The following is a 14,515-nucleotide window of genomic DNA, read 5'->3' as shown; positions in this document are numbered from 1 at the left end:
CATCATAACTCTCATTTATTTGTATCATTATAGTTTGAAAGACACTTTCATTTCAGACAGTAACAGTGAAGAGTCAAGGTAGTCATCTTTTTTTATTTCTTTCTCATTTATTTTATTTGTGTTAAATAATATTCAAATATGAATTATATATAAAATATGATCACTTTTTTTTTTGCTGGTTTTAATGCTTTAATTATAAAAAACAACTAGTGCAATTCTTTATAGACTATTCCAATCTTATACGGAATCTTGTCTTTAAATGAACAAATCTTTTAAATGAATACATTATTATTATTATTATTGTTGTTTTCAGTTGTTTTCCGCTCATGTTTCTGTCAGTGCCGCGGCGAGCCGTAAAGGTCATTAAGCGTCTTCTGACGGCAGGCAGAGGTCAAGGGAGTTAATCGGAGTTGATGGAGGGGCCCTCTGAGTAACAGTCCTAAGGGGCTCACCTCTTAATCTCTGTTTGTCTGTGTTTTAGTACTCTTTACCTACACAAAGCAAACAGCACCCTCCCTCTCAATGGGGACCAGCCTGCTCGCAGTCTAGCACTTCTGACCTGTGGGTCGTGCCCTTTGTTCCTCTCTCTACAGAGGCTGACCTCAGATTTCACCTCTGTAATTGAGGAGTCCTGTAGACACGTGCCCAGGGGGGCCCAGGAGAGACCACCACCGCTGCAAGCTCACTGCTACCTCTGCGTCGGAGGAAAAGGGTGTCTGAAAATGACGTTTCCTATGAGTCCCACGCAAAAAAAAACATGTTTGGCCGATCAGATCTTTCAGTGGTTTACTGATAATTTCCAGCTGTTTACATTTTTTGTAATGTTGTGTTAAATGTGGCTTTATTGGCTTAAACATCTTCTAAACATACACTGGGCCTTCATAAACCCACTTGGTCAGGTGTATGTGGGGTTGTTTTTATTAAACATACATTTTACTCTAAATATATGTATACTCTAGATATTTTGCGATAGATTTAGACACTGATGTACATTTCAGATCTTAAACATGTTGCTGTTTCTGTGGAACTCCAACTCTCATTTGATGAACTAGGCCACCAACCAGGATTGAAATGCTTCTCACTTCTTTAATCTGTGCCAGGCTTGTCTTGTTGTGTTTTAATTAATTTTTTCGCTTCATGGGAGTGTTATGTTGTCTATATTGAGATGCTGTTGTTTTTGTCTGTTTGTTTGTTTTTTCTCTTCACTGATGAAAAATTGCAGGGTAATGAAGCTCATGTTATTAGTTTTTACTCATTGCCCAATCCACAAAAGCATAATTATGGGTGGGAAATTGCAGCTCATTGATGTGAATCTGCAACACATGGCTGCAAATTCCTTAGGATGCGTTTTTAAGTTGTTCTGGTTGATAGTGTTGGAAACCCTGATGTTAATTTGGGAGGAAAAGAAAATATACTCTAAAGGTCCTGCAGACAGTTGTTAGGAACTTAGATCTCATGAATGGCTTGTTAATGTTCATTTAATTTTTTATTTTAGTTTGTGCTTTTGACATCCTCCTCAATCGTATGTTTAGATCTGATAGGGTTAAGGTACGTTTTAGTATTTAGTAAGGTATTTTTTGACACATGAAGTAATATTTGACATAATTTTATCTTTGCTTCCGTTTTATATATATATATATATATATATATATATATATATATATATATATATATATATATATATAATATTTATATATTATATATATTTTGTTATATATCTATGAATCGCATTGGATGCACTTATTAAATGTGGAAAAGTGACCAGCCCGCTGTGCTTTTTAACCTTGTGAAGACTCACTATAGCCGTTATCGCTCTTTGGTAACTCTAACCCCAGAACACATACATGCTTTTAAATCACACGAGAGTCTTTTAAAAATGATCTCAGCGATGGTGCATTAAAGTGCTCTGAGGTTGAGCCCTGAAAAGTACCATAAAGAGTTTGTTTTGATTGGCGTTTGATCATAGTCTCTGAGCCTTGTGAAGGATGGGGCCTTACAGAACAGCTCACTGTTTGGGAGTTGGCAGCCGACCCAAAACCAAAATTGTATCCTCAAATGAACTTTAATCCAATGTACAACACAACACATGCTCCAAGTCCCGACTCCCTGCTCGCAGGTCCTATAGTAAACAAGCAAGTAAATGAATGCCTGAGAATCAGCATCAGAGAATGAGAAATAAAACAGATAATGTGTTATAAGAAAATGAGAAGCGCGATTTTTCTCGTGTGAGGTGCGCAGCCTTCGTGATTGGCTGACAGACGTGGCGCAATGTGACGTCGGCGCGTCATACCTTGTGCCAGAGCGCGCGACCTGTTGCCATTAGGGAATCAGACTCAATAAAAAGGGGGTGAGAACTTGGAATTTGATTTAGCTGTAACGGTTTTATATGGGTGGGACTCAGCCCAGATTTGGTGTTGAATCGAGGGTGTGGTGTGCGGTATGTAGAAACTAAGCATGTGTGTGTGAGAGTGTGTGTGTGTGTGTAATGAGAGGTCAGTGCCATGAGGGAGCCAGAAAGAGGAGGCCGAGAACAAGGCAAGGAAATCTGGGCGGACCGGGTGCTTTCGGTCCCTCCTCCACGTCAGTGTGTGTGTGTGTGTGTGTGTGTGTGTGTGGATCTGCGTGTGACAGCCTGATGAGCAGCAGCACCCTCTATGCAGCCATGTTCGCTGGTCGACGAGCATGCTTTTATCAACTCTTTTAGGTCGCTAAACGCAGAAAAGGTTCGTGATACAGTCCGAGGAACAGAAGCAGGCGCAGGCCCCACACTAGCACATTTTGGTATGTGTTTTTGCATTCTCTTTGAGCTTGTTCGCTGTAGAGAGATCATCTGTTTGAACTTGTATTTAATTGCTGCATTGATTAACCACAAAAAAAGTTTTGCAATCGACAGTACTGGTATGTTTACAAGAGCGCGCAAACAAAGGACTGTTGGTAAAAAAAAAAAACACAGAATAACGAAATCTTGAATCATTTTTTATTTTTTTTTGCATCGGACTACCTCACAAGTTATTGAGTTCTGGTTCAAAAAGGAGGCGTAACCGAGGTGCACCCACAAAAGATCGAAACTTGATTGGTGGCATGCTCCACTAATTATTCCGGCACCAGGCGGATTCTCAGGTAGGCCGTGGCTGCAGATTGTGTGTACATGAACGTGTGTGTGTGTGTGTGTGCGGTCACTGCAGATGAAATCTCTCTGCAAATTGCGACAGATGTTTCACCTCCAGACTGTCTCACCCATATGCCTGACGCTTCTCCAGACAGTGGGAAGTACAAAGACACCCCAACATTTGCACACTACACTTTTCCCAGAACCCTTCATCATGGTATGGTCATCTTTGAACTGCTGACTCTTTTAACATTTCCTCATTTGTGATTGCTTGTATAGCTATTCAGTGCTTTCGAGCCAGAGGACAGCTTCAAGTATCGAGTTTGGTCTTGGCAGCAGAGCGCCTGCGCGTTTGGTAAATTGTGTTTGAATGGTTCGTAACGGGTGTGAGCGTATGTTTGTGTGCACTCTCCGGGTGAACCGGAGCCTGTGTCACGCTTCCCTCCTCTCTCCAGCTCTCCCTCCCTCTCTCCCTCCCTCCCTACTAGAGCTCTCGCTCACTGGCTGGAGCGGTGATTCAAAGAAAAAGAATAATTGCTCACGTACTCCACTGCCTCTTGGTTTCATCATCAACTTTTTTCCTCCACTTCAGTTTTCCCTCTCTCCTCTCCACTTCTCTAATTCCCTCCCCTTGTCTCTCACTCTCTCTCTCTCTCTCTCTCTCTCTCTCTCTGTGCAGATAGAAATGAAAAAAAGCCTCTACCGCTGTTTCCACAGTTCAGTCTCCTCCCCTTCACCCAGTCTGTGCCAAGAGAAGGAGGGATTTCTACTACTCACAGGATTTTAACCCTGTAGCGCAACCGATTGGCTCAAGCTAGTTCTCTGCCACTTCAGTTTTTCCAGCATGTCTTTTCCACAACTTCCCTAAACCTCGTTGGCGTGTTCTTCTGCATTTTTATCACCTCGAGATGCTTTCAATCGGAGCATTTACAGCAGGCGGAGGTGTGTGGCATTTCTCATCCTCACCAGGGGTTAACGGATCCTTTCCGTTGCTGAGCTTTGAAAATGGCTGTATTCTCCCTGCTTGTTGCATGTCTCGGAGAAGGGAGGCGCCTGGAGTTCTATCACTTTAGCACCACCCTTTCTCTCTCTCTCTCTTTGCCCTCCCTCTCTCTCACACACACATACAGTTCTTCTTTCTCTCTCTCTCTCTCTCTCTTTCCCTCTCTCTGAAAGGGGAGCGGGAGGGCGGTGCGGTGTCGAAGCTTTTTCTGGGACAGGTGCCAATTCCAAACACAAGACATAAAAAGTCAATGAGTGAAGGATGCCTCGATCGTAAGAAATATGTTGCACGATGAAACGCAAGAAGTTTGTGCGACCGTTTGCGCGTGTGGTTGTGTGCGTTCGACTAAATACAAATGTTTGAAGCTAAGATTTGAAATACTTTTCTTCTCTATCTCTCTCACAACACTCTCTCGCTTCTCTGCCGCTCTTCAGCCACTGAAGGCATTTCAGTCATGGGGGGGTGGGGTGAAAAGGGGAGGGGGCTCGGTTTTCAAGCTCCTGAATTATTCATACGCCTGGGCCAATGCTGCGATCGGACTGGCTGGGACATTAACATGCAGCGGACATTCTATTTGTCTGTTTGCTAACATTCCTCATTCAAAGACTTGTTAACTGCAAGACGGGCCGACACACGCGTCTCTCGGGTTGCTATAGTGGCCAGGGTACCGGTCGTCCCAGACCAGGGGACATCAAGCTGACTCGTAGCCCGGCACTGGGGACACGCAGCTGGGGTGGGGGGATTGGCTTGCCCCCCGGCCTACCTCCTTCAGTCCTTGTGCCTGCTGTGGAAAGCTCACTGCCTCCTCTTCTCCTTCTCTGTCTCTCTCTCTCTCTCTCTCTCTCTCTCACTCTCCTTCAACACAGGGCTGGTGAAGTGAGCAGAAGAGGCCTTCAGCACTTGTCCAGGAATGTTTCTATCTACAGGCACACGTCAGTGTTATCGGGTAAGTTGCGAATATTTGAGATTGATGTGATATTTAGTTTTTTTCTTATTTCTCTGATGTATTTCTTGATTTTTGTGTCTTTAGAATGTCTGTGAAATATTCCTGTTATGGTTTTATGGTTTAGACGAAAAAAAGCGTTTTATAAACGGTACGATTCCTGAAGAAAATGGCGTTGGGTCTATGTAATGGCAGTTCATATCAGCACCCAACAAATATGATGTGCCTCTGTAGTGAGGAAGTCGACCTTTTTGTGAGTGAGAAGAGGTATTCTTTTTGGGAGTGAGAGTTTTAAATCGTGTCGTCGGAAAAAGGTTTTTACGAATGAATCTTTATTTTTCTGATGCTTTCGGTGTGTGTTTACTGGAACACTTCAACGTAGTGAATGGACATCAGCTATTTGGGCCTTGTGTTTGATTATCATGTTGTATTGTCGTTTATCTTTGCAACTGTTCATTGCGATTAATATTTGTTATCGTTTTCATAATATTATTGAATTGTAACATGGACACTTATGGATGGAAGCACAATATATGCCACGTCAGAGGTTAGTTTGCACAGTTATGCCTTAAAACTCGAATATACATGACTTTGTGTTAATTATGTAAATGTTTCAATTAGTTTATATATATATATATATATATATATATATATATATATATATATATATATATATATATATATTTATTTTTTTTTTTTTTTGGTTGCTTAATTTCAATAGTTTCAATGTAAATGTAAATTCAACTCAAATTTGTGTCATTTTGACTAAAATATATTAGCGTTTAAATGTACACATATTTCAATATATCAAATATGTCCATATTTCATTTGAAAGCAATTTATACAAATTTTAACCTATGAATATACATTAGTTGTATTTATAAAGAAGGCATTTGCTCAATCTGAATGATTTATGTATTGTTTTAAGGATTTTATTTTATGGATACATAGAACGTAAAGTTGTCTTTTGAAATTTTCATTTTAGAAAATAAATGACCACCCCAGTGTTATTTTTTCTATCTCTTTCACACACACACACACACACACACACACACACACACACACACACACGCGGCTTCTCTCTCGCACACACACACACGTAAAAAAAACTCTTATGGCCCTCTTAAAAGTAAATCATTTATAGGTAAAATCGTATTTACCGAAACAGAATTTACCACCTGAACACTTTATGATATTTAAGAATCATTTGCATAAAATAGCATTGTGTTTGATCAGTTGTAGAATATACAGGTGTAAAAGTTAACAGTTGTGTTTCTTCGTTCAAACAAATGAATTTGGCTCATAGCAGGCTGTTTAGTAGTACGAGTGAGAACACCAGGGGCAGTGCTGATGAAGTGTGTTGGCACAGAAAATGCACGTTGGTTGGCAGTGCCCTCCCCCACCCCTTTTTTGGTTGTGAATGGAGTGTTCCAGAGATGATGTATAGTGTAAAGAACAGAGCAGGTGGCATCATCTAAAAAACGAAGAGGGGGTTTGATATAAGAACGGAGATTTTCAGGATAAACTTACCCCTTTTTTTTTTTTTTTTTTTATGAAAATATTCATGGTTTTGACAAATGCTGACTAGTTCACATTTTATAAATTAAGATGCAATATATAATGAACTTATGAACTTTAAAATGACCTGAAAATTACAGTTTTAAGGATTAGGATTTTCTGGGATCTTTTTTCAAAAATGTTGTCATGAAAATAGAATTGCATGTGTGTCCAACTGTGGCGAGGCACTCCCAGACATGCCGAAAAGCAGCTAGCATGTGTGCACTAACTAAGACACCCACCCTCGCTGTCACATACAGACGTACACACACTCTCTTACACACACCCCGACACACTTGCAGCCATGTGCTCCATAAAAGACCTCTGATTCAGCCCTGAATAGAGTTCCCACGCCTCAGTGTGTGTGTCTGTATTAGTTAAGGGTGTAGACCCCCCCCACCCTTTTCAAAAGATACTCTCACACACACAGTCTAGACTAAAGATGTCTCCTTCATTCTGTTTCGAGGTGTATTTTAACAGCTACACACTGTGAATTGTTAATTCGTTAATTTCGGATGAAATTCCAAGGGTGGAATTTAACGAAGGACGTGACAAAGCGATCAAAACAATTAAAAGCCTTGTAGATTATTTTAAATGTCACTTAAATATTTGTGTATGTTTTTTTTTAATTTATATTTCAAGTTACATTTCAGTGTAATGTATAACTTGATTTTTTTTTTTCTTGGCAGTATGGAATTTCAGCTTAATAGCTTAATATTATTTGCACTACAAAAGCAATAATTATGAAATTAATTCATGAATTACATATATGTTATTGTGTGATGTCTCAAGCAGGTTATGTTAATTGTTGAATATTAGTTTGTGTATTTTTTTATATTTCTAACTGTGTAAAGGTCAAAATGCAGTATGAATGTTTATTATTAAATCGCACATCTCTTTTCTTTTATTTTCTTTTTTTTTTGGTAAAAGTAAATATAATTATAGATAGAAAAAAATATAGATTTTGTTTGTGTACTCTTTTGGACATTTTCTGTTTTTATCAAGCAGATATAAATTTGTATTCTCAGGAACTAATGGTTTGTTATTTTCAGTATCCTGAGGATATACTTTTAAATCAGGATTAAATGAAATTATTTAAAGAGTTCTTATCATGTTTTAGAGATTTAGATTAGCGTTTGAAGGAGTTATTATTAATTACAAAAAGTGTGTGAAGGTGTGATTGATTTGGATGAGGTAATTCTATTTTAATAAATTTTCATGCACACCAAAGTCTTCTAAATATTAGAAATATTGTTTGCAGTATTGCTCATATTTTTGTGTAACTGTTCGATCAATTTAATTTTAAAACAAAAATAGATGAAAGAAAAATTGATCATTTTTAAGTGTTTTTCATATTTTAGATTTAATAGCAAAGTAAAAAAAAGGCACAATGTGAAAATGTTTTTAAATGAATCTGTATACATAACTAAATAAACTATTTTGTCATTTTTAACCACTTTTTTTAGTAATTGGCTATGATGACAGAAGTAGACAGGCATGTTTTTTTTTTACATTTCTTTGTAATAAAGATCCTAAGCCAGTACACTCCTATAGACTCTATAGTCAAGTGAAGAGGGAAAGGAGTGGAGGACTGTGGGGTCATTTAGGGATAGAAGTTCTCAACTAACTTGCTTCCCATGGACACAATAGAAGCCAGACATGATTGGCAGGTGACAAAAGGTGGGGTGGAGCTGAGTAATTGTTCAACACTAAAATGATGTCATGGGCAAGTCTTGAGACCAAGGGGTGCTTGCAGTTTTAGCAAAGGCTTGTGTGATTGTGTTGGTGTGTGCTTTTTGTCTCACAAAAATGTATATTCACTGCAATAAGGTTTTTCTATCAGAACGAAACGTTTACCTCAATTCTTCATAAATGCAACAAAATAAATACAAGGAGCCATGGCCTGCCCAGACAAAGCAGAATAATATTATGATACCGATCACTCGTGTAATCTGCGGTTTAAAGTTCAAGCTCAAAGTCCATTACAGACATTGCATTCACGCTCTGTGGTAATCAGTCTGGGATATCTCTCCCCCTCCGGCAAGTCACATGAGGACTTATTTTTTATTTCTTTCACTGATTTTGACATTGACAGACATATAGTACAAACACAGAAGATGGCTTTGCTTGGGGAGCGCCAGAGGTTTATTTAAACAGCCAGAGCTTTATTCTGTCAATCAACAGTTCTTAAATCATGTAACACTAAATGTTACTTCAAAGACCGTGCGTCAGGTTTCTTTGTCGTATAACTTGTTTGTACCTACAGTATCGACACTGCACAAATAGGGATATAAACAAAGTGTAAATGAGCTGTACACCTAAAAGGCAAACGATGATTAAAGGAAATAAGAATCGCTATGTTTAGCAGCCTTTCTGTATAATGGGCCTATTGTACTGAATTGTGAAAAACTGAGGGAATATGGCATCAGCGCCACCTTATGGCTGTTGGCTACTCCACCAGATCTTAAAAGTTCCAGTAATTCAAGAGCGTAGCGACCTATGGTTTGTTTCACCACTAATGTAAACTACAACCTGACTGCTTTTATCAGTAGCAGTGTTTCTAGTACTCTGGTGATGTTCTTAAGACGTTAGTAATCAAATGAGTGCAAATTGCGTGGGTGGTTTAGAGAAATATATTTGAAGCCACTCAATAAATCATTGCTTTTAGGAAGCACAGTGTTTGAAAATTGACTTTCAGAATAACAACAATTTTAATGGATTGATTCTGAGTGAAATGATCATCTGATCTCACATCATTTCTTTGCATCTCTGTCTCTTTTGGAGTATAGTAAATGAACAAGCATTAGATCAAGTACAGCAGGCTGTTTTCCAAATGGACCATGACATGTTTAGACATACTTTAGTCACCACTGACAGAAGAAGGTCGATTGATGTAACTCTGTGATGTGTTAGAAATGTTTGAGGAATATATTGTCATGTTAACACAATATGTTATCATACTTTGGGTAAAAAATGTGATATTAATTTTTGTTTATATTCATGTGTTTTATTATTTGGTTAATATGTTTTAGTATTTGGTTTGTCCACCTTTTGCCTTAATGACAGCAGCACTTGAGCTGTATGAAATGCATATGTTTGTATAAAAATGATGATCATGTTTATACAGCAGGTTTTGAGATAATCTAAAGTGCATCTTGAGTTTTAATTAAAGGAAATCTGATTGTCTATACAAAGAAGCATGCAATTAGTTTATAAACATCTTCATTTTATGTTTTATTTTTACTTTTGTGTGGAATTTAATTTAATAATTCTAAAACTTTATTTTCAGAACATTTGTAATATTTTTTTTGGTATTGTCTTTCTATAAAAACGTGTAAACATCATTCAAATAATATTAATTTTTTTTATTTTTATTTTTTTAAGTAAAATTGCACAAAATATTGGGAGTTCTTTAAAAAAAAATATATATATATATATATATATATATATATATATATATTACCATTTATTCTTTTTCTTATTGACAAATTTCTTGTTTCAAATATTTTTTTATGTTAAATATAGTTTATGCTTATAACAAGAACAATAATGCCAAAGGTTAACAAATATCTTAATAGCTTTTATCTGAATATCTTCTTAACCTGAAAACGTGTGTAACTACTCGCCCCTGTGAGGTTGGTGGCCTGTGTGAGTCAGTTGTGTATGTGTAGCTCCTCCGTGTCTGAGGTAAACCACACTTCTGCCCACAACCTTACTCACTCACACTGAACCCTCCCGCTCTGACCACACACTCCCTCATCCTAATCTGCTCATGCACCCCCATACTGTCAGGGTCAACAGTAGACAGACATACAGCACAACAGAGCTGATGTACTGACTTGAGTGAGTTTCGTGCCTCAGTAATCCTCTCTCTCTCATTCTTTCACAGATGGCAAACCCAGAAGCTGACTGTCTACCTTTCTCATGTTGGTGACCTTGGTGATTTTGAAGGATCTCTGACTGAAGCTTTGGAGATAGAGGTGATAGGGGGCTGTATTTGGTGCACACCAATGAGTGTTGTATGACAAAGAGCCCACAAATATACACATTTTAGGTATCTGTGATGCCTAATGCTGTCGGTTACTGTCATGTGATTTGCTAGATACTGTGCAGTCATTAGGCATTTTGTTAGAGAAGGTAAAACAGGAAATGGAAGCTGCTGTAGCAGGAAGAGAGAGACTGTCATTTGGGGTGAGGTAGTAGGTTGTATAGTTTGAGGGTTTAACCCTTGCTGTCAGATAACTATACAACTTACTGTCTTTCCCGAAGTGACCGTAGTGCCATCGCTTCGGAACATGTCACATGGAGGACGTCAACAAGAAAGAAGAAATGACACATTGTCAGGTTCCAGCGTTAATGTGTTTATCTAAGATATGCTTGATGAAGACATAAATGTTTATCAGATGTTTTCAATAAAAGAATTTCAAAACATGGTTTATGCCATGTCAGCTTTACCAAAAATAACGCTTCTGAAATTTGTGTTAGAAATGCATTAATGCAGCTTTGATTTTACTTTATCACATGTTGGTCAAGCATTCACGTGAATCCATAAAGAGGACAGTATATGCACAGAGTGGCGATAACAAAATAGCAATTAAAAAAAAAAAGACAAATTTTACATTCTATTTTCTTTCTTGTATTGGCATATTTCCTTCTGAAACAGAACGTTTGAGTGGGGCATATTTAGGTCTTATCCTTTTTCATTAAATAGCCAATAGTCTTCCGTTACATCACATTCATGACTGATTTTGATTGGATAAAATTTAGTGTGGTGAAACTTGTCGATATTTGTGGAAGAAACAAAAGACTAAACTAAGGAATACAAAAGCATGTAGGTGGGTTCAAAGCTAACAAGAACTGTGAAACTTTTAAACAATTTCTATATATATATATATATATATAAAGGTATACATAGTATACTGCATTATTGATTAGAATTCAAAAGGTAAAAATGTCGTTCTGTTGTTGTGGAATATTCAGCAATGATGTTCGTACAGGGTGAGGTAGTAGGTTGTGTGGTTTCAGGGTTGTGTTTTTGCCCCATCAGGAGATAACTATACAACCTACTGCCTTCCCTGAAGGGCAGCAATACATCACCAGACACAGTTCATCCACTCTTTGAAGAGTGATTTCCTTTCGTTTTTCTTAAATGTTTTCATTTCCCAAGATTCTAATTATGATGATCTTGCCCTTCATAGCTGCATGAGGATTACATACAGCACAGGTTTGTCATATTTTAAATGGGAATAAAACAGTTTGATATTTCAAAGATTGCCTGTTTTTTTATTCTTTGCCTCAAGCACGATATTGACGTTCATAATGGATAAAGGCAAAATAATCTCGTAATAAACGAGGAAGGAATAGTTCACTCAAAAATGAACATTCTGATAGAATGGCCAGAATATTCTTCAAAATTTCTCATTTGTGTAACCAAATTATATTTTTGGGTAATATTTCCCTTTAAGATTACAATTTCCATCATTCAGTGACAGATCTGCATTAAATGAAGAGTATTTTCTTCATAAGGATCTGAGGAAACTATACTGCCTTGTGTTATTCCGTTTGTTTGTTATTAAAGATGCAGTGCAGAGACAGACCGAGTGCTTCTGCCAGGGTAGCTTGTATTGTAAATAAAACATGGCCATGGCTCCAAACGGCCATTAGCCGATGTTAACAACTACAGGGCTGTAGGCAGGATGACCTTTCACTGCTGCACAATTTATGGGCACTGGCTGGCAGATCTCCACAGGAGCGCCTCTAGACTGGCACTCACATGAGACGAATAGCAGCAAGGGCGGGCAGAATGTGACGGCCATGTCACCTTGAAAAAGTTTAGTTTCTTTGGAAACAGGAGTTATGCATTCTTATTATATCAGCATTACCTGGGGGAGTACAGCACCGTTAGTCTTACTAAACTACTTTATGCACATTACAGTTATCCACAGAGGATAAGCGTTTAATATTATTCCCTCGAGACCACATCAGTTTTTCACCTTTGGAGTCCTCAAGAGCATTTTATTTTATTTTTTTTACTCAACGACGCTATTAAACTAACAAGCCACTATGCAATAAAACTAATAGTGCGAATGGGTTTTTAATTAATTATAATATACAAAATGACCTAAACATGTTAATGAATTAATAAATACAATAGACAATCTGCCCGTTTTATCTTACAGTGGTATTAGGCCAGAGGTTCAGAACTGTTTTTATTTTTTTATTTGACAACAGACAACAGTGTAGTTACAAATGTAACAACGGAAGAGAACATCAAATTTACACACAAAAACGTTGAATCATTTCAGAATATCCCCAGTAGGTGGCAGCAAAGGTGCGTTATTGTCACATTGATATTTAAACTATTAAAAGTGAACAGGTAACTAAACACACTTAAGAAAACATAGGCCTACGTAATATTAATTATATTAAGCAATATGGCGAGATATTATTCAGGCGTATAAAATATTATCATCACCTAAATGAAAACTGTTGCTCAGTTGCAGTTACTCGGTGGGCGTGGCTTTCCGTCTAAAATCCTGCGCCGATTGGCCGATTCTATAGGTGTGTCAGGAGGTGTGCGCTGTCGCGGCCGGAAAGAGCGAGCTCGACTTCTGTCAGAGCGGTTTGACAGCAGTGGTTGCGGTGAATTTTAAATAGGACGTTTGAGGAGTACTACAGCCTCTCTCGCACCGCCGAGCTGAGTGTTGGCAGTGTCACAGAGCCCGTGTGTTTTATTTTTGCCAGCATGGCGTCCTGGGATTGGGAGGTAGACGCGCAGCTCTTGTAAACAAAGCGCTTGTGTAACATTATGATCGTGTTTTATCCGGCTTTATGGCCGCAATTACTGTAATCTTAGGCTTTTAACTGGAGCAAAGTAAACATTCACATAAGAACATATGTCTGTGCTATTTTCACAGCGAGAGGCTTATCACATACTCTGTGAAGAATAATACATGCGTTTCCTATAGTTTATCAAGATTTAAACGCTTGCTGCAACCCAAGCGAAACTTTACAGCGTCTGTGGTACACTTACGAACTCGATCGATCTTTAATGCTTGTCGATTCAGTCTTTGGCTTGGTTTAGTTAGTTATTAGGTTGTTATATAGTGATATGATATTAACTTTATGAGTTTATATAAAGGCCTGTATATATATTTATTCCACAGTGTCAACTAACGTTGCATACTAACGTTAATGTAATGTTAACTAACATAATAATGCACACTCGTGTATCATTTCTAATTTATTTATTCACACACACACACACACACACACATATATATATATATATATATATATATATATATATATATATATATATATATATATATATATATATATATATATATATATATATATATATATATATATATATATATATATGAATGAACAGAGATGAATCTCACACTTAGCCGTCGAAAATATTCACTAGTAGTTTGCAATTTCCCTTGGTTAACCTTTATAAGCATTTCAAGATCAACAACATGCAAGTACTTTAGATTTAACATTTAATCTAATATTCACAAGAAAATGTAATGTTGTTTGTTATAAATGTGTTGCCTTAGTTTTCCATTACAAATTTAAAATATTTTATTCGGAATATGTTTGTTCCATGGTAAACTTGACCAGAAAATGTGAGTTTTTGTGATAAGTCGTCTGGCCTGTGCAGCGGTGTTATTTTAGTATCATTGGTATACTGTTATAGTTGTAGTCATTATATGAATATATACAGTGATGAACATTATGCAGGGCAAGTCTGATGGAGCCTATAGAATACAGTTATTTATATGCCCCTAAAATTGAAGAGATTGGGACAAACTGCCCATGTATGAATTTTTGTCTCATATTTGTATTTTATTATGTAGTTAAGCAATACTACACAAGTGCTGTTTTGTCCAGATAG

General features: G+C 37.5%; 1 pseudogene; it reads left to right on the top strand.

Annotated features, from left to right (window-relative positions):
• LOC132105820 (peroxisome proliferator-activated receptor alpha-like) overlaps positions 1-14,515 on the top strand; it is a 65,859-nt pseudogene that overhangs the window by 31,531 nt on the left and 19,813 nt on the right.

Source organism: Carassius carassius, chromosome 26 (assembly GCF_963082965.1).
Source record: "Carassius carassius chromosome 26, fCarCar2.1, whole genome shotgun sequence".
Classification (NCBI taxonomy): domain Eukaryota; kingdom Metazoa; phylum Chordata; class Actinopteri; order Cypriniformes; family Cyprinidae; genus Carassius; species Carassius carassius.
This window is presented reverse-complemented; position numbering and strand designations above follow the sequence as displayed.